This window comes from Lissotriton vulgaris, chromosome 6, assembly GCF_964263255.1.
Source record: "Lissotriton vulgaris chromosome 6, aLisVul1.2, whole genome shotgun sequence".
Lineage (NCBI taxonomy): Eukaryota > Metazoa > Chordata > Amphibia > Caudata > Salamandridae > Lissotriton > Lissotriton vulgaris.
In genome coordinates, this window is record NC_141694.1 from 410507780 (window position 1) to 410527276 (window position 19497).

At 48.3% G+C, this 19497-nt stretch overlaps 1 protein-coding gene and 1 pseudogene across 2 annotated transcripts in view; one reads left to right on the forward strand and one right to left on the reverse strand.

Annotated features, from left to right (window-relative positions):
• Nucleotides 1–253, forward strand: part of LOC147707397 (28S ribosomal RNA) — a 1583-nt pseudogene extending 1330 nt beyond the window's left edge.
• Nucleotides 1–19497, reverse strand: part of LOC147707395 (glutathione S-transferase-like) — a 294115-nt gene that overhangs the window by 88657 nt on the left and 185961 nt on the right. The window lies entirely within an intron of this gene.

Here is a 19497-nt window from a genome sequence, read left to right on the forward strand (position 1 = left end):
GTAATGATACCGCAGTGCCGTGGAGCCTCGGTTGGCCTGGGATAGCTGGCCTCTCTCAGGGGGCCGGTGCGTAGAGCCGCACACTTGGGGACAGACTGAAGGGGGCCGCCTCCATCGCCCTTAGTGCACCGCATGTACGTGGGGCACCCGTTGCTAAATCAATCGTAGACAACCTGATTCTGGGCCGTTTCGTAAGTAGCAGAGCAGCTACCTTGCTGCGATCTATTGAAAGTCATCCTCTGAGCCAAGCTTTTGTCTCTCCGTGTGTGGGAGCCCGCGGACGCCTCCCTCCACCACACCCAGGGGTGGGTCCCTCTGCCTCTGGGCCGGCGGGAGGGACACGGAGGGGGAAACGCGGGAGGCCGCCTCTACCACGTGCCCTCCGGCACGGGGGCCTCCCCCTCCCATCCCTGCCCCACCGGGGCGTGGGGACGGGGGCCGGCAGGGTGACCAGATGGCCTGGGCCACCGGTCGGGCCTCCCCTTCCCGCTGCTCCAAGGCAAGTCAGGCAGGGAGGTGAGCAGCAGCCACCCGGCGGAAGGAACCTCCAGAGCGGCTGCCTCTGTGCGCCCGGCCACCCTCGCCGTTCTGCAAGGGCGACTGGGTACGGCACCCTCCCACTATATCTGGGCGCTGGGTCGTCCCGGGCCATCTGGTCGCCTGGCTGCGTGACCAGATGGCCCTGCGGGCAGGTCGACCAGATGGCCCTGCGGGCAGGGCGACCAGATGGCCCTGCGGGCAGGGCGACCAGATGGCCCTGCGGGCAGGGCGACCAGAAGGCTCTGCGGGCTGGGCGACCAGAAGGCCCTGCGGGCTGGGCGACCAGAAGGCCCTGCGGGCTGGGCGACCAGAAGGCCCTGCGGGCTGAGTGACCAGACGGCCCTGCGGGCTGGGTGACCAGAAGGCCCTGCGGGCTGACGGCCGGGCTACCTCCAACTTTTGTCCTTCCCCAAAGTTCTATAAGCCCCCACTACGTGGGGGCATAATAGTTGAGGAAAATGGGCTTCCCGGGCAGGCAGTCGGGGAGAGGACGTGGCCTGGGCTTAACCCTCCTTGGTTCCGGCCGAGGGTCTGGGCGCTTGGGACTGGGGTCCTCCAGGGCCTGGCTAGGGTTCGGAAACTGGGATCGGCCTGGGGCTTAAGCTCCGTCCGGCGGGCCCCAGGCTGCGTGAGCCCCACCGTCCTGCCAGCCATCGGAGGGTCCGGGTGCTGGGGACGGGGGTCCACCGGGGCCGGGGAGGCTCTCCCCAGCCTGGCTAGGGTTCGGATGCTGGGACCGGGCCCGGGGCTTGAGCTACGCCACGCTGGCCCCGCGGTGCGCGAGCCCCCCCCCCCGTCCTGCAAGCCATCAGAGGGTCCGGGTGCTGGGGACGAGGGCCCACCGGGGCGGCTCTCCCCGGCCTGGCTAGGGTTCAGAAGCTGGGACCGGGCCCGGGGCTTGAGCTCTGTACGGCAGGCCCCGGGCTGCGTGAGCCTCCCGTCCTGCAAGCCATCAGTGGGTCCGGGTGCTGGGGACAGGGCCCACCGGGGCCTGGGGAGTCTCTACCCGGCCTGGCTAGGGTTCGGAAGCTGGGACCGGGCCCGGGGAGCAAGTGTGGCTGGCTTCATCCACTACGCTGTCAGAGCGAAGTTTTTTGCCCACCACTAGTCTTGGTAGACAGACGGGTGTATGTTTCAATTGGCCTCGCTGTGAGGCATCTTTCAGCGAGAAAAATTAAGAGGATGTAATGCAAGGGTCAGCGCTGCTGAATTTGGGAATGAGTTCCAGTCCGAGCCTCAGCGCAACATGCTGTGATTCTTAATTTCTTATGGCCTAAAACAAACATTAACTTGATCTTTTTTAATATGATTGGTGCTCATATAATCACTGCTCTCTGGATAATTTTACTCTAACACTACAATAAAAAAGAATCTTCTGTTTGCCCAGGTTTAAGATTCTGCATCAGGAGTTGTGGCATTTCGGCTATTTTATTTCACCTCACTCTACCAGCCAAAAGGTAGTGCTTCTAGCTTTCACCAATGTGTATGGCTCTGAGCTTTAAAATATGTAATCCATCAAACATTCCCTAAACATTAGTCCAATGAGACTAGCCAAATGCTGTTTTATAAAAGGGTGAAATCCGCGAATGTGGGCCACTATTTTAAGGTGCCCGGGCCGAAATGTGATCCCAATCCGACCCCGTCTCAGAGCCATCATATGCACAAACCCTAACTGCATGGAATGTTTTAGGATATAGCAGCCCACAAAGGAGGATGGCAGGTCATGAAAGAGAGGAGGAGGAATAAGGGTGACAGTACCAACCTGCGGAGACACAGAACCAGTTATTCCAACTGTAAATATGGGTCCACCTGATGCATCTTTCTCACCTATTTTTAACATTTCCTCCCACTTACTTGACCACCATATTAGAACAGGATTTAGTTTTTGTGTTAACTGAACACCATGATTTCTTTAAGATCCCAACTGAAATATTTCAGTTTTTCAGGAAAATCAGGCTACAACACTTTAACACCTTGGCTGCTATGGCTTTTCCCCTCCTGTGCTGATCCTGGATGAACCCCATTGTTCATGACGAGCTCAGCTAGTCATAAGCACTGATCAACCGTGCCTCATGACGAGCTGAGCTCGTCATGAGCAGCGAAGGGGTTAAGGCCAAACCTTTTATTTGAAATGTGAGCAAGACTGGTCTACAGCAGCCTTCTACTTTTTACCCTCCCTCATACTGAGCACCAGTAGAGACCTTTACTTTTGGGAATCCAGTAATAAAGCAAATACAGGCATTAGAATTCAAGAAAGTGTATATCCCGATAATATTACCAAAGCTGAAAAACACGCACTTACTAATCTGAGCCACAATGTCAATATCACGATGAAGCCGGAGGAGAACTGCGTGGTAATAGGCATGCAAGACACAGAGAAATATGAAATCGAAATTCCGAGGCAATTGGACACTGAGAAACATTACTGGAAATTATCCAAGAATCCTTTACATAAAATTCATAACGAAATCAGGTGTGTCACTGACACTGGGTTAGGGGAGAGGATGTACCCTTACGGCTAGAGGGGTCGACCTTGAAGCAGGGGAACCGGGTTACTGTCTCAGCAAAGACGCTCAACATCCTGTGATTCTAGACAAATCACTTAATCTCCCCGTGCCTAACAAAAAACAAGCATATGCAATGCAATAGGTCTCGCAGTTACGCAAGTTTAAGCTATTAGCATTGTAAAAGACATTGCCTTTTGTTTATGTTTGTTTTAAAACAAAAATAAAAGGCATCGTTATTAGCAATGTCAATAGCCCAAACTTGCGTTACTGCGAGACATATTGCATTGCAAATGTTTGTTATAGGACTTGTGCCCCGGTCTTAGGTGAGGGTGTATCCAAAGGAGTAAAACCTGTAACTCCCTAGCAATGCGCCTGGTAAAAAATATGGGTCTGGGAAAGCAAGCTGGTTTGGACATTGTTTTATGAAGCAGAAAATAACATCACAAAATAGGCAACACGAAGAACATATAAACTTCGCAGAGAACAAGTTTAAATGAGGCCTTGGAAGAACGGGATACCATGTGCAGGACACAGAGTAGGAGGCAAAGCTTCTCCAGAGTGGCTGAACAGCAGCTAGTGAGGGGGGCTGATACACAAAATGACCATGGACCGAAGCTGCAAAAAGACAGTTGCTGTGGACCAGGAAGGAGCACTGAGTCACGGCTCTGCGGACAGACACCAGCACTGCCACCCCCTGCCGGAATCGACACAAAAGAAACGCAGCTGAAGGCCCGCAAGTGCAGAAGACTCCAAAACCTGGCCAAAAACCACACTCACCCGGTAAAGAAAAATGCAGGCCTGCAGAACCCGTGAAGAGACCTAGTAATAGAGGGCATCAGCTGTCGATTCACACACAGCATACCACGGACTCAGCAGCGTAGAACACAGCCTACAGCAAGCCACAAAAACAAGGTGCTGCTGCCCCATTTCACTGACGTATGGCACGAACGACGCACAGACGTAGTTGTCAATACGTGTGCGTTGTGCTCAAACAGCGCAAGCAGTACACGTGCACATCATCTGTCCTCTGGGCGCGTGCACATGCCCTGTCCCCCTTCGGCAGAAAATCGACTACAATAGATCTTGCCAAGCGAGCACCACATGCGCTGTGTCGCTAGGCGAGACCTAAAAACGGGCCAGGTAAAGCGAGTACTGGGGAAGAGAGAAAGAAACAGAGAGTGGTAAAGGTTAGAATGAGAAATGTGAAGAGGAAGTTAAGAGACATCAGTTACGTAACAAAACCCCCCGCTGTGCAGGGGGGCCAAGCTCAAGTTCCTGATTTTATCCGGAGGGGACCCCTCCACGTACCTTGCAGGGGGTCCCCCCTCAAGTTTTGTTACGCCAGTGAGAGACATGTGAAATAGTGATGAAGAGTAGAGGTTTATAGCGAGGTAGAGAGTTGTGAGAGGACGTGGTGGTGAAGTAGAGCGACCCATAAAGAAAGAAGGGGCATATTAACAAGGGCATTATCTCCGCTTTTTTGGCTTTAAAAGCCAAAAAAGTGGAGATCATCTTTTTGCCCTATTTACAAGTGGGTGATAACATGCATTTGCGCATGTTAGTATCCTTTTACCCGAAGCCTCCCTTTGCTTCTCTAATGAGATGCAAAGTGGGCGTCACTGGGCAGTACAACCTTGCAAATATCGCTGATGTGCACAGCGCGATATTTACAAAACTGCACACGCATGTTAGCAGACATTAGTTTTTGGAGAAACCCACTGTTTTCACTAAACTAATGTCTGCTAAAATGCAGACTTATCTATCACTGACATTGGGGATGGATTATGCTGATGCGACCACAGGGTCGTTTCAGCAAGGTTATCGCCGTTTTGCAGGGACATCGCTGGAAAACCAGCGATGTTCCCTGCAAATCGCTGGAATTCTTATCGCTCTGGGGAAACGCGTTGTTAATAATGTGCTACCATGGCGATAAATCCCAGAGCTAGCCAGCGGTAAATAAAAAAGCGCTAAGCGCACTATGCGTTATTTATCTCCGTCCCTTGAGGAAATGCCCCGAAGTTGGGAGTGATAGACAAGGTGTGAGGGGTGAGTTAAAATGGAGAAGAAGGTCCTGGTAGAGCTATTCCTTTGAGAGGGAGCGAGAGACAGAGGAAGACAGAACGAGAGAGAAGTTGATGAAAGAGAAAAAAAGGATAGAGCTATTGAAATGCAGTTGCCTAAAAAGGTGAAGGAAAGCGAATAAAGATAGCATGAGATACGAGGAGTGGAGAGGTGAGGTAGTAAACTAATGGTGAGGTAAACTGAGAGACTAAGCAGAGAGAGAGCAGCAGGGTAGAGAAAGGTAATGTCGTGAGGGAGATGAGAGTTAGAGAGAAATGGGTTAGAGAGGTGAGGGGGAAAGGTGAGGTAGAGAAAGGGCTGAGAGAGGGTTAGAGAGAGAGAAGATAGTAAATACAGGGAGGGGGAGGTAGAGAGGTAAGTTAAAGAAAGAGATGAGGTTGTGTGAGAAGTGAATTAGATGGAGGAGAGAAACATGGAGGTCAGAAAGAAACAGCAGTGATGTACAGAGTGCTGAGGTAGAGAGAGGGTTATCAAGAGGGATAGACATGGATACAGGCACAGAGAGAGGTAGTGAGCAGGGCAAGGCCATGAGAGAGATGCAGAAAGAGAGGACATTTAGCAAGGTCTATTGGGTACATTGAGAGATAGGAGAGGTGGACAAAGATGAGACAGAGAGAATGAATGAAGGTACATAGGGAAGTAAAGAGATGGGATCACCATAGAAGAGGCTAGGTGGAAGTAGGAAGAGGGAAATGACCCAGAAATATTCTTTTTCAATTTAGTTTCCACCAACCGCCTGAGAGTGCGGAGGCTGCAGCTGGGTCGCCAGGCATGCACACTATGGAGCAGATTTATCTTTTTTTTGTGCAGTGCAGCAACCAAAGCTGTTGCACTAAGCAAGGTGAATAAAACAGCACAGAACCATATTTATTAACAAGCATTGGCATAGCCAATAGGTCTTGCCTTCGGAAACGTATACGTTTTTAGCCATGCAACAGCTGATGTAGTTGCAACAAGGATAGTGTGCTGGATAACTAAACACTTATAAGGTCCCAAAGAAAAGACCTATTGCCTATGCCAATGTTTGTTTAGATTATCTTCGACCTTTCTCTTGGTCTCAAGACACCACCTCTGGGAAAAAGTATCACTCCTGACCCAGCTCTTTTGTCCTTAAATACACTGCTGTCTACAGAAACAACATCCCAGGCATGAGTAAATCAAACAAGTAGGTTCAAACCTCTTGGCTGCCAGTTTGCGGTAAGGTAGCACAGTAAAGTTAAATGCATACCTTTACTGTTAGGGTGCTAGCATTAACAAAATGTAGAGATCTCAAAGCTTAGTTTAAGTAACTGACAGTGATTCCAATATAAAAATGCATACATTTTTGCAAAATGTAACAATTTATTGCCATTTTTATTGCATCCTGATACTATTTAAATACGTGCTGCAGAAAGCAGGGCTGGTTTTAGATTGATGGATCTCAAATAAAATGTACCGAAAAAGTCTGCAACTTGGAGAAAAAAAACAGACAAAAAAATCGACAGTTTTGCTAAACAATCCTGCAATTTTAAAGAACAACATTAAATATGATTTTTCTAAGGCATCATTTATTGAAATCCGTTTGATGCATGCTAATATTTTAGAAAAAATAATGGAGAGTGAGCGTCATGCCATTATAGGAAACGAATAAATAAAATTAATTAGGCGCCCCTTATTTATGTAAAGTGACCGGTAAGTCTATGACATAGCATGGGAACAGATTTAGGACTTTACAGAGATCGGTGTAGAAACCTGACGCAGTTGCAAGGTTCTAGGTTTACTCTTGGAAGTTTTTCACATGAGTAAATATAAAGATTGCTAAGTAAGCAAAAGTCTACTTGTTAAAAACTTTTTTTCCGGAAATCCCAAAAGTTATTTTGAGCGTGGTTGAGGGGAGGCCCATCCCACCCTGGAGACGTTTTACTCCAGTTTTTGTCATGAGAATAGTTAAGACCTTTTCTGGGGTGGGAACAGGTTGGAGAGCAGTTGGTTATATAAAAGCGTCAGTTGGGGGGTGCACGTAATCTCACAGAGGATTCAAGCGCTGAAACTACCAGTTATCGTCTACTTGCACACCCAGAGAGTATATTTGTCCACATGAAATTATGCATGTAAGCAAACTTAAATTTGCGTGTGTAAGCCAAACTTACGTCTATAAATAGCTTTGATAATCAGACCTATAACATGCTGACTGACAAAACTTGTCAGTTTATACAGTTGTAAAACGTAAATGTCCAGGCTTTGACAGAGCTGCTTGGATCATGCTCACAATGATTGCAAAGGCAGGAACTGAGGCATAGTGAGATACAATGAGCGCCTAAAAATCCCATGATGTAGTCAAGAAGAGAAGGTCAGATTAAGCGGTCGTGCTGAATAACCTAGGAACAGGACTGCTAGTATATTCTATTTTTCTGTACAACAATGTTTTGTGAAAATCGAGTCAATGCTAAAAGTAAGTTTACCAAAGAGGTTTTCAAGACACTGCCTCAGAAACCAAAGTAAGTTAAAGAGCAATAGTACAGCTGGAACAATGATACATCATGCACACTCTTATAATCACAAATCTGGCATAACAAAGTGCTGCCATATACAAACTCCCATCAGAAGGCTACACGCTAGCCTAAACAGAGTTCATTCATAAACAGAGCCTCTGTATACAAAGAAGTAGAGCGCTGATATTTTCAGAGAGCTGATAAAATGCGAACACTGTCATAATTTGATACGTCAATGCATGGCTCCTAAAAGGAAAAGTGAATATTTAATCATGAAAGATTTCTTAAGCGTCTCGTCCCATGGACAGGCAGTTGTTTTTTTTTAATCAATTTCCACAACCGTAATGGGGATACTGATGTTAGTTAAATTATTCTTGTCCAGGTTTTGAAAGGAAAGGCCTTTGGTTCCGTCGAAATTCTGGCATAAAACTGTATTAGTTAATGATTTATCTGGCTGTTGGATACCTAATTTAAAGAACAGACCCGAGGTTTATGGTCACGTGTTTTGCAACATTGAGTGGTTCATGAGACTCGCATCCAATTTGATTGTCACCCTCTTCAGCTTGCATGAAAGACAACACCAGTACTATAAATATGAATGAACACAAACCTGAAAAAAACAGCCAAAATAACATTCATATACTTTTTAAGCCTAGAACCAGAGTAGCTATAATGAGATGCACGTCTACTAAGCAACAGTATTCTGAAGTATAATCCCATGCCCTCACCACATGCCTTAGGATACCAGTGAGGTTAATAGACATGCAAACTCAGTGTCAGGCTCCTGAATGGCACTGGCCAATCGCCTACTTGTATGAAAACTCTCATGTGAACGATTGTAAAGATATCATAATGGGGAGCAAGGAATCTTCCTGATCCAACTTCTTCCAACTCTACAAAACAAAGGAAACATACACCTTGTTTTCCATCAAATCTGTCTTCTAAATGGTAAATGGCGGCTGTGAAAATACTGGCTCACTGAGAACAGCAAAGCGGCCGCGAAAGTGATCGCAATCAAGTGCGGCGAGCAATGCGCTTAATGAGCATGACGAGGAAAGCCATATGGCACGCCTCTGCTCGTAAGCGCGCGCCCATGCACCAAGCTGTAGGCTGGCCAAGGTAGCATTTTTTGAAGCCCTTACTAAAAGTCTCGGCAGACTAGCGCATGCGCTAGGTCAGGCGAAACCTAATGAATGTGTCCTTCTGTAACGAAACTGGTGCTCAAGTAAAGCGCTCTAATACCTGATATCTTCGGGTCTAGTTAGCGCCATATAAAACTCAAAAGTATGGAACAGGAGTTCCTTAACAAACTGCAGGCTAGAACCACAGTAAAATACACAATATACAAGAACAGTCTGGAACTTATGGCACACCTATAATTTAAGTGTGTGGTTCAGTATAAGAACCTTTATGCAAATACATGGATTTTTATATAAAGCTATTTATACCCAAATAGCCTTTTCTGTAAGAGACAGTATGGATTTTATCAACCGATAGAAAGTACCAATTTGAGCCTGACAAACACGTTTTTCACGTTTGATGTTGAATCCTAATGTACGAACAACCCTCACCTATTGTCCCTGTAAACAATAGGGAATGCCTTGGAAACCAAGAGCTCATGATATTCTAATCAAAGTCATAGAACAGCTGTCGGAAATAGCTCTAACCAAGAACTGTTTATAGTTTGAAAACAGATTTATTTCTGTAAAAGAAGAGATTGGGTCTGGGAGCTTGTTCTGCTCTGGACATAGCCAAAGGGGTGTTTGCTGAATTTGAAATCAGTAAGATCATGTGCACCACAAATCCATATAGATCTAATATCATCTGGCAGAGATACATTGATGATATTTTTATGATATGGGAAGATGATGCAAAAATGTTGTTTGCGCTTTGTTCATTCAACCCAAAGGAGAATGCAGACTTAAAATCCACATACAACTATAGCACTGAGGAAATAAATTATCTAGACCTCCTAGTCAAACATAATTAAGGCAGTATCTTTACACCCTTATACAGCAAATCAACTGACAAAAATTGATTGCTTTCATAGAATAGTTATCCACCACGGTTATTAAAATGCTAAATTGTACTATGGCAGTTTTTAAGCATCAAAAGTTCAAGTTCAAGTTCAAGAATTTGTATAGCGCACTACTCACCCAGAGGGTCTCAAGGCGCTTGAGGGGGGGTAGGTACATTACTTATCGAATAGCCAGGTTTTTAACTGCTTTCTGAAGGAGAGGTGGTTCTGTGTAAGGCGGAGGTGAGTGGGGAGAGAATTCCAGGTTTTGGCCGCTAAGTAGGAGAAGGATCTTCCTCCCATGGTGTACCTATGGATGCGCGGGATTGCGGCGAGGGCTTGATTGGATGATCGTAGTTGTCGTTTGGGTGTGTAGAAGGACAGTCGCGTGTTTTAGGCATTCAGGTCCTAGGTCGTAGAGGGCCTTGTGTGCGTGGGTAAGGAGCCGGAAAGTTATTCTTTTGTTGACGGGAAGCCAATGGAGGTCTTTCAGGTGGCCGGAGATGTGAGCTTGACGGGGGATGTCCAGTATGAGTCTGGCGGAGGCGTTTTGGATGCGTTGGAGTTTTTTCTGCAGTTTGGCTGTGGTTCCGGCGTAGAGGGTATTTCCATAATATAGTCGGCTAGTGACCAGTGTGTGGGTGACTGTTTTTCTTGTTTCGGTGGGGATCCAACGGAAGATTTTTTTGAGCATGCGTAGTATGTTGAAGCATGAAGATGAGACAGCGTTGACTTGTTTGATCATCGAGAGGGAGGAGTCTAGGATGAAGCCCAGGTTACGTGTGTGATCTGTGGGTATGGGTGCTGTACCCAGGGCCGGTGGCCACCATGAGTCGTCCCAGGCAGAGGGGGATGATCCTAGGATGAGGACTTCCGTTTTGTCCGAGTTTAGTTTTAGACCGCTGTTTTTCATCCACTCGGCTACTTCTTTTATTCCTTCGTGTAGATTGGTTTTGGCGATACTTGGGTCTTTGGTAAGGGAGAGGATAAGCTGGGTGTCGTCTGCGTAGGAGATGATGTTGAGATTGTGTTGTCGCGCGATGGATGCGAGGGGACTCATGTAAACGTTGAAAAGGGTGGGACTGAGAGATGATCCTTGTGGTACGCCGCAGATGACTTCGGTGGCCTCTGATTTGAATGGGGGGAGGCGGACTCTCTGGGTTCTTCCGGTGAGGAACGAGATGATCCAGGCCAATGCTTTTCCTTGTATTCCGACGTTGCTGAGGCGTTGAATGAGGGTGCTATGACAGACTGTGTCGAAGGCGGCGGAGAGGTCGAGTAGGATGAGGGCAACTGTTTCTCCGTTGTCCAGTAGCGTTCGGATGTTGTCTGTAGCAGCGATGAGGGCGGTTTCGGTGCTGTGTTTGGCTCGGAATCCAGACTGTGAGGGGTCGAGGGAATTGTTGGATTCCAGAAAGGCGGAGAGCTGATTATTGACGGCTTTCTCAATGACTTTGGCAGGGAATGGGAGGAGTGAGATGGGGCGTTAGTTCTTAAGTTCAGAGGGGTCTGCTGTGGGTTTCTTCAGAAGGGCGCTGAGTTCGGCATGTTTCCAGCTTTCCGGGAAGGTAGCGGAGTTGAAGGAACAGTTGATGACATCACGGAGGTAGGGTGCGATGATGGAGTCTGCTTTGTTGAAGATGTGGTGGGGGCATGGGTCGGTTGGTGAACCTGAGTGGATGGAGTTCATCAGGTGGATGGTGTCTTCAGTAGTGATTGGGTTCCAGGCGTGAAGGTTGTGAAAGTGCTGTTTTGGTTCTGGGGTGGATGGAGTGGACTGATCTTCGGCCTGGTTTTCAAAGCTGCTATGTATGTCGGCGATTTTGATGTGGAAGAAAGAGGATAAAGAGTCGCAGAGGTCTTGGGAGGGAGTGATGTCGTTGGTGCAGGTGGTGGGGTTGGTAAATTCTTTGACGATGTTGAATAGTTCCTTGCTGTTGTGGCCGTTGTTGTCAAGTCGATTCTTGAATGCTGATTTCTTGGTGGATCGGATCAGTTGGTGGTGTTTGCGGGTGGCGTCCTTGAAGGTGGTCAGGTTGTCAGTGGTTGGGTTTTTCTCCAGGTTTTCTCGAGGGTACGACATACCTTCTTGGATTTCTTAAGATCATCGTTAAACCAGGGAGCCTTTTTGCTACCTAGTTTGATCTGGTGGTTTTTCAAGGGTGCTAATTCGTCAGCGCTGTGGGAGATCCACTGTGTGAGTTTGGTGGCAGCTTGGTTTGGGTCCGATGATATGGCAGGGGGGTTTTGATTAAGCGATGTGAAGAGTTGGTCGGTGGTGATTTTGTTCCAGTTTCTTCGAGGAATAGGATGTGGGGGGATGTGGGTCGCGTTTTTTTGGTAGCTGAAGTGAACACAGCTGTGGTCCGTCCAGTGGAGAGCTGTGGTGTGATCGAAGGAGATGTGTTTGCTGGAGGTAAAGATAGGGTCGAGCGTGTGTCCGGCTAGGTGGGTGGGGGTGTCAACAAGTTGTTTGAGTCCGAGATTGGCTAGGTTGTCCAGAAGGGTGGTGGTGTTGCTGTTGTTTTTCTTTTCCAGGTGGAAGTTGAGATCTCCCAGTAAAATGTAGTTCTCAGAGGTGAGGGCATGTGGGCTGATGAAGTCCGTGATGTCTTCGTTGAATTGTGTGCGGGTTCCTGGTGGTCTGTAGATGAGAGTGCCTCGAAGTGTGGTCCTAGGGTCGGTGTGGATCTGGAAGTGGAGGTGTTCGGCGGTCGTGAGGTTATCGTCGGAGCTGGTCATGATTCGGATGGTGTTTTTGTGGACGATGGCGATGCCTCCTCCTGTTTGGTTGGTGCGGTCCTTTCGGATGATCTTGTAATTGTCCGGGATGGCTATGGCGATGTCGGGCGCTGAGGAGGCGTTCATCCAGGTTTCTGTAAGGAAGGCGACGTTCGGTGATGTAGTATCGAGTAGGTCCCAGAGTTCAGTGGCGTGTCTGTGGACCGAGCGGGTGTTCAGTAGGATGCACTTCAGATGGTTAGACTCGGAGCTGTGTTTGGAGGAATTGGATTTGGTGTAGGTCCTGATGCTGGCGAACTTGCAGGAGTTCATACAAAGCTCACTCTGTTGAGAGAGAGCACCTCTGAGCACAACAGTGGGGACCCGTAGGTCTAGTTCAATAATCCATCAAAGGGTAATGGTAAAAAAGCGACAAATTGTTCTTTCAGCATTCACCATTTATTCAACAGGTGTTGAAGTAGCAGTTTCATGACTCAGTAAATGAAATATATCCAATGATATGTCTCCATCGTTAGATAAGTCTTTTTAAACAAATAATCACACATCCCGATGCATTTCGGGCCACGCCCTTCTTCAGGGAATTACTCTACAAAAAATCCAAATGGAACAATTCATCATATGTCTGTAAGTAAATGAGAAAACCAACTAAACATGGTGCTCTAGTGAAAACAAAAATGTGAATGAAAAAAATCAGGAGTCCGGATAGACACTAACCAGGGTTTGAAATCCCAAGAATAAACGTGATGGAAATGAAACTCAAATTCAGTGAAGTATAAATACCCAAAGACTATGACCGTGTAAAGTGCAGAACTCTCAGACTAAAAATGCGTGAACGCGAGATGCGTATAGACAAAGAGTCAAACGTGCCATATAAAGGGTAACCGGGAAGTGCAGCGAAAAGAATAAGAACGGAACCGCTGGTTCCTCGAGTGGTGCAATCTAAATGGGTCTGGTGATGTCCCGAATCGGGTACTTACATCAATACGATGTTGTTCAAGCTGCGCGGGGAACCGCGGAGAGAGTGATCAGTCGGAAAAGCTGCTACTCGAGTAAGTAGTGACAAGAAGGTGAGCAAAGACATAGAAAGCGGACTAAAAACCAAAAAGTAAACGAAGGACAGGAACACATAGGGTAAACCAAGAGTCGCCATGTTGGAAAAGGGTGCAACTGAACAAAAGAGAGTGAGAAACAACATCAATAATAAAGTGAGAGAGACAAGAGTAAACGGGTGAAAGACATAAAATCAAAACAATATATTACAGGTAGCATAGAAATTCCATGCGATCATTAAGCCCGTGCGGCACCATGGAGGACATGAGTCGGATCCCAAAGTTCTCTTTTGAGGAGGGTGTTCTTATTATTCCAAGTGACCTTGACTTGCTCCAGTATTTGAAATTTCAATTGTGCCACGCTGTGTCTGTTTTCATGAAAATGGGTAGCCACACTGGATTTAAGGTTTTGGGTTCGAATGTTACTTTTGTGTTCAAGAGTGGCAGGCGAATGGTCCATGGGTGTGACCTGGGGCGGCTTCGCAGCATTGAGGTGTGCGGCCGGGGTTAAGGGCTGAGAGGGTAGTGGCGTCGTACGATATGCGGGAGGAGTGGGTTTTGCGAGGACCAGGGGGTCTGGCGCTGGGCGCGGTCCAGGCGCGGACGGGTGTAGACAGGCTTACCTTTGGCGCACCTTCGGCACGCATGGGGCGCGAACGCTGTGCGCAAGTGCATCTGTCATATGTGGATAGTGGAAGGGGAGGGGCGAGGGAGGGTCAGCTGGGAGGCGGGAGCGGGGTGGAGCTGCAGGCTGGGACGGCACAACAACAAGATGGCAGCAAAAACGAAAGTTAACAGGACGAGGTTGGGGTGGGCAGAGGCCCAGGCATAATCGGGCAGAAAATAATTTATAAACAAAGCGACCTGCAAGCTATACAAATATAGCGTTACGCTAAGATCTGGCAAAGCTGCAATTATTGAAATCGGGGCACACTTAGTAATCGGAGCCAATTACAAAGCAGAAGCACAAGCAATAGCTGCGAGGCGCTACGATACCAGCTGGAGCCAGGGAGCGTGGGGGAGCGACCGCTTCAGACGGAGTCAGGACGGTCATAAATAACATAAAAGATGTTATAGTCGCAGAAATGACCACTTCAAAGAGGCAGAAATCTTGTGCTCCAAACTGGTAGAGAGAGGATATCCCAGAAAAGTAGTCTGCAGAACCTTAAAACGTGTTTGGTACTGTCCAGGAGAATCTTGGACAGTACCATGGGCAGGGTCTTCCACCACTTGTTGGCCACTTCATGTGTGGGAAAGGACATGCTTGTAAATAAACCAGTAACACAAAGGTTTCAGAAGTGGGCACTATTAAAGTCTGATTGTCACATTCGATTTGTAACAATAAAAATGTTATTCATGCGATAAAGTGTTCGCATAATCTCTTCTGTGTTAGTCAAACAAGCCAGATGGTGAATGTTGGAAATTACCATCTTTTGCATGATATCCCCTATATTTCATTGCCGTCTTTTGCTGAACCCATTTTTGCTGCCCATAGATCTCTGCACACTTAACTTCTGCTAACTAGTGGTATAGTACAAATACTCTCCTTTGACATGTTAGGATTGGCATAACTCTAAATGGCACACTTAGAGCCATATGTGCAAAGCATTTTTGCGGGTGCAAAAGGCCAGATTTGCTTAATCAGGCTGTGTGCGACCTCATAAATGTTTAACTGTGCGAATCCACAAATTGCAATTCTGTAACACTTTACAAAATAGCAAATTGTGTTAGCGATTCAGCTTTTGAAAGGGGTGTGTTTAGGGCTTCCTTCCAAATACCGAATAGCATTGTTATGTATGAATGTGTCCAGATAGAACTATGGTTGCAAAACATTAATTTTTTACTGACATCTTGAAAGAGGTGCTACCCATTCGCAAATGGGAAGGGGGCCCCAAGGGACCTCTTCCCCTTGGATAATGTAAAAAAGTGATTAGGAGCAGGCAGTGGTACCACTACAGCACAAGTTACTACTTGTGTAACAATATATCTATGAGAAACATTAGTTAGTGTTAGATTCCTTACCTTAGAATATCCCCAGGCGTCAAACTGGATCCGGAAAGTTTTGCTAGCAGTACCCCTGTGCGTCAGTAGGTGGCGTTGTGCGCTGCACGCCAGTCTCTGGCCTCGTATGCGCTGAGATGCCGTCACGGAGACTACTTAGGCACCAACCATGAGCGCTGACGTCAGTTCTGTGCACGACTTTCCGCGCCAGGATCGCAGAGCCATGCAAGAAACCGACTACTGGTGCCATGAAACTAGGGCTCTGAAAGTGATGTCCTTAACCCTAGTAATCAGTTTGCAGAACGGGGAGGATGGGTGGGGCAGTAAAGAATCTATCACTAACTAATGTCTCTTACAGATATATTGTTACACAAGTAGTAACTTGTGCATCTGAAAGAGACACATTAGTGATAGATCCTTACCTTAGAATAGATACCACTGAAATACCAACCCCGATGGTGGGTCTGCGAACAAGATTACACCAGAAAGTCACGGAGCACAGAACGGCCAAAGGAGCCGACTCTCAAGGCAGTAATGCTTGGTAAACGTGTGCAGCGAGGCCCACCTAGCTGCAGGACAAATGTCCTGCCAGGGAACGCCGGGTCCCAAGGCAGTAGTGGGTGCTGTGCCCTGGTGGAATGGGCACGCAGCCCCACAGGAGACTCCTTCTTAGCCAAGGAGTAACAGGCCTTGATGCAGAGAGATGGTCGGTTTGTGCACGGGCCGACCTTTTTTGGCGCCCACGTAGCCAACAAAGAGCTGGTCATCCACCCGGAACTGTTGTGTGCAGCTCAGGTAGAAGGAGAGTGAACGTTTCGGGTCCAGACGGTGGAGCCTCTCTTCCTCTTTGGAAGGATGCGGAGGCGGAAAGAAGGTAGGCAAAGTGACGGTCTGCCCGATGTGGAAAGGCGTGACAACCTTTGGCAGGATAGAAGGACATGTCCTCAGAACCACCTTGTCCGGATGCACAGAAAGGAAAGGAGGTTTAGAAGAAAGCGCCTGGAGCTCACTCACTCCTCTGGCAGAGGTGGTTGCAACCAGGAAGACAGTCTTTAAGGTGAGAAGACGCAAAGGACATTTATGAAGGGGGACGAAGGAAGCGCACATCAGAAAAGTCAAAACGAGGTTTAAGCCCCAATGAGGCATGATGACCGGCACAGGAGGGAACGTATGGGTAATGCCTTTCAGAAAACGGTTAACAACCAGGGACTTAAAAAGAGAAGGCTGATCAGGAAGCCGTAGAAAGTCGGAAACGGACAAAAGATAACCTTTGATAGTGCCCAGAGCAGAGCCCTGCAGGGCCAAAAAAGAAAAAGGAACAAAAGAACCTCGGAAAGAGGGGCAGAAAGGGGATCCACAGCCTTCGCTGTGCACAATGCCACAAACTTGTTACACCGGCAGGCGTATACCGTTTTTGTGGCGGGACGCCTGGCTGCCAGAATGACATCACAGACTACGGGAGGAAGATCGAAAGCTGTCAACTGTCGCCGCTCAATCTCCACGCATGGAGGTGAAGACTGGGCAGGTTCGGGTGGAGGACCCCCTGCTGCTGCGACAGAAGATCCTCCTCAAGAGGCAGTCGGATCGGGGGATCGATGGCCATGCTGAGTAGCTCAGGATACCAGTATCTTCGTGCCCAATCCGGAGCCACAGGAATGACTTGGGCCCGGTGGCGCCGAATCTTCGTCAGCACTCTAGGCAGGATTGTGATAGGCAGACAGGCGTACAATAGATAGCAACTCCACTAGCTACAAAAAGCGTTGCCGAGCGAGTGCCGCCTTGGAAATTCCAACGCGCAGTACTGATGACATTGCGCGTTATCTTGGGTGGTGAATAGATCTAACCAAGGCTCTGCCCACTGCAGAAAGAGACCTTGTGCCACGTCAGAGTTCAGATGCCATTCGTGGTCCATCATGCACCGGCGACTGAGTTAGTCAGCCCTGGCGTTCAGAGAAACAGCCAGGTGTTAAACCACCACGGTAATGCCTTGATGTTCCAGCCATGTCCGGAGGCGCAGAGCCTCCTGACATAGGGTCCATGACCCCACCCCACACTGTTTGTTGCAGTACCACATGGAGGTGGTGTTGTCCATGAACACCTGCACTACACTTCCCCGGACAGAGGGAAGGAATGCTTTTAGTGCCCGAAGCTCCAAAAGGTTGATCTGGAGCTGGGACTACGCCGGAGACCAGAGGCATCCGATCTCCGCCTCTCCCAGGTGGCCATCCCAGGAAGGACGCATCCATCACCACTGTGTGCTCCAGTTGTGGAAGGGAAAAGGACCTGCCATTGACCCAATCACGATTTGTGAGCCACCACTGCAAATTTCGTTCAGTGCCCTCCGAGATCTGGATATGATCGGACAGGTTGCCCTGATGCTGCGCCCACTGGAACTTTAGGTCCTAATGCAGAGCCCGCATATGCCATCTGGCATGCTGCACTAGCAGGATGCAGGAGGCCATCAGGCCAAGGAGCTGGAGGGTCATCCTGACTGAAACCTGGGATAGAGGCTGAAAGATCGGAATCATAGCCTGAATATCCCAGACTCGCTGCCCGGGAGACTAAACCCGAAACTGCGTTGAATCCAGAACCGCTCTGATGAAGGGGAGCTTCTGAGAGGGACTCAGGTTAAGCATGAGCGAATTTTGCGGATCTCGCGTTCGCGAATTTTGCGGATTTGCGGATTCGCAATCCGCAAAATCCGCGAATTCCCGCGAATTTTTTTTTTTTTTGTGTTCGCCCGTGTTTCTGCCAGTTCGCGAGGGTTTTTACAATTTCGCAATTTGCGAACTTACCTGTCGGGTCGCAAGTTTTGCGAACTTGTTGTTTCTACATGTCCAGCCTGTTTGGGACACTCTTCTTCATCACTGCCACTCTCTGTCACCACTGCCACTCTCTGACTACTCATGCCACCCTCTGGCCCACCCATGCCACCCTCTGTTTCATCATCACACCCTCTGGTTGTCCAGTGTACATTATTTTCGGCAAAGCAAAGCACACCTTCCCTGCCTCAAGTGACCTGAATTAATTTGGGGCTGATTAATGTGTCACAGAATATTTTTTTAGCTGGCACCTGCTTCCTTAGTGCGCCCTGATTAGTGATCTTTTGCACTTGCTAAGTGCTTTCATTGTTGCAAAATTAGTTACAACACCTGCCCTGCCCCAACTGACAATAATGAATTAGGGGCTGATTAATGGATTTTAACTTCCAGCCTGGCTCCTGCTTGTCTCCCTTAGCTGTAATTCAGGACCTTTGTGGCATATGTGTAACTATTCTGAGGTTCAGAGCAGGGTCACATAATAGTTTCAACTGGCAACTGAACTCTGGAGGGGCCCCTCAGGAAGCACTACAGGAAATGGCTACTAATGATGTGCCTGAACTTTTGAACCTGGTAAGTAGTTACTTTCAGTTTTGCTAAAATCGTATTTCTGCAATTTTGCACTTATTCGCGGGGCGCGAACTCACGCGAACAGTGCGAGCAGTGCGAGCAAAATCCGCTGCTCGCGGATTTGCGGATTTTGCGGGAAATTCGCAAATCTCGCGGATTGCGGATTTCCCGAAAATCCGCAAAATCCGCGAGCGGAACGGATTTTCCGCCCACACCTAACTCAGGTTCGACTTCGGCACATTGATGGAGAACCCCAGCAAGTGCAGGAGGTCGGCCATAGTCTGAAGGTGGGTGACAACTGTTGGGGCGAGCCCGCCTTCAACAGCCAGTCATCAAGGTAGGGAAAGACTGACACCCCTGAACTGCGACCACCGCCATCACTTTCGCAAACACCCGGGAGGCGCTAGTAAGGCCGAAGGGGAGCAAGGCAAACTGAAAATGCTCCTGGGCTGCCGTGAACCGCAGGAGGTGGTCTGGCAGGATGGGGATGTGAAAATATGCATCCTGCAAGTCCACGCTACCATCCAGTCTCCCAGGTCAAGGGCAGCTAAGACCTGAGCCAGAGTCAACATCTTGAAGTTTTCCTTCTGGAGGAAGTGACTGACGTTCCTGAGGTCCAAAATGGGGCGCAAGCCCCCTTTGTCCTTCTTGGGGACCAGAAAGTAGTGGGAATAGCAACCACACCCTACCTCTGGCCCA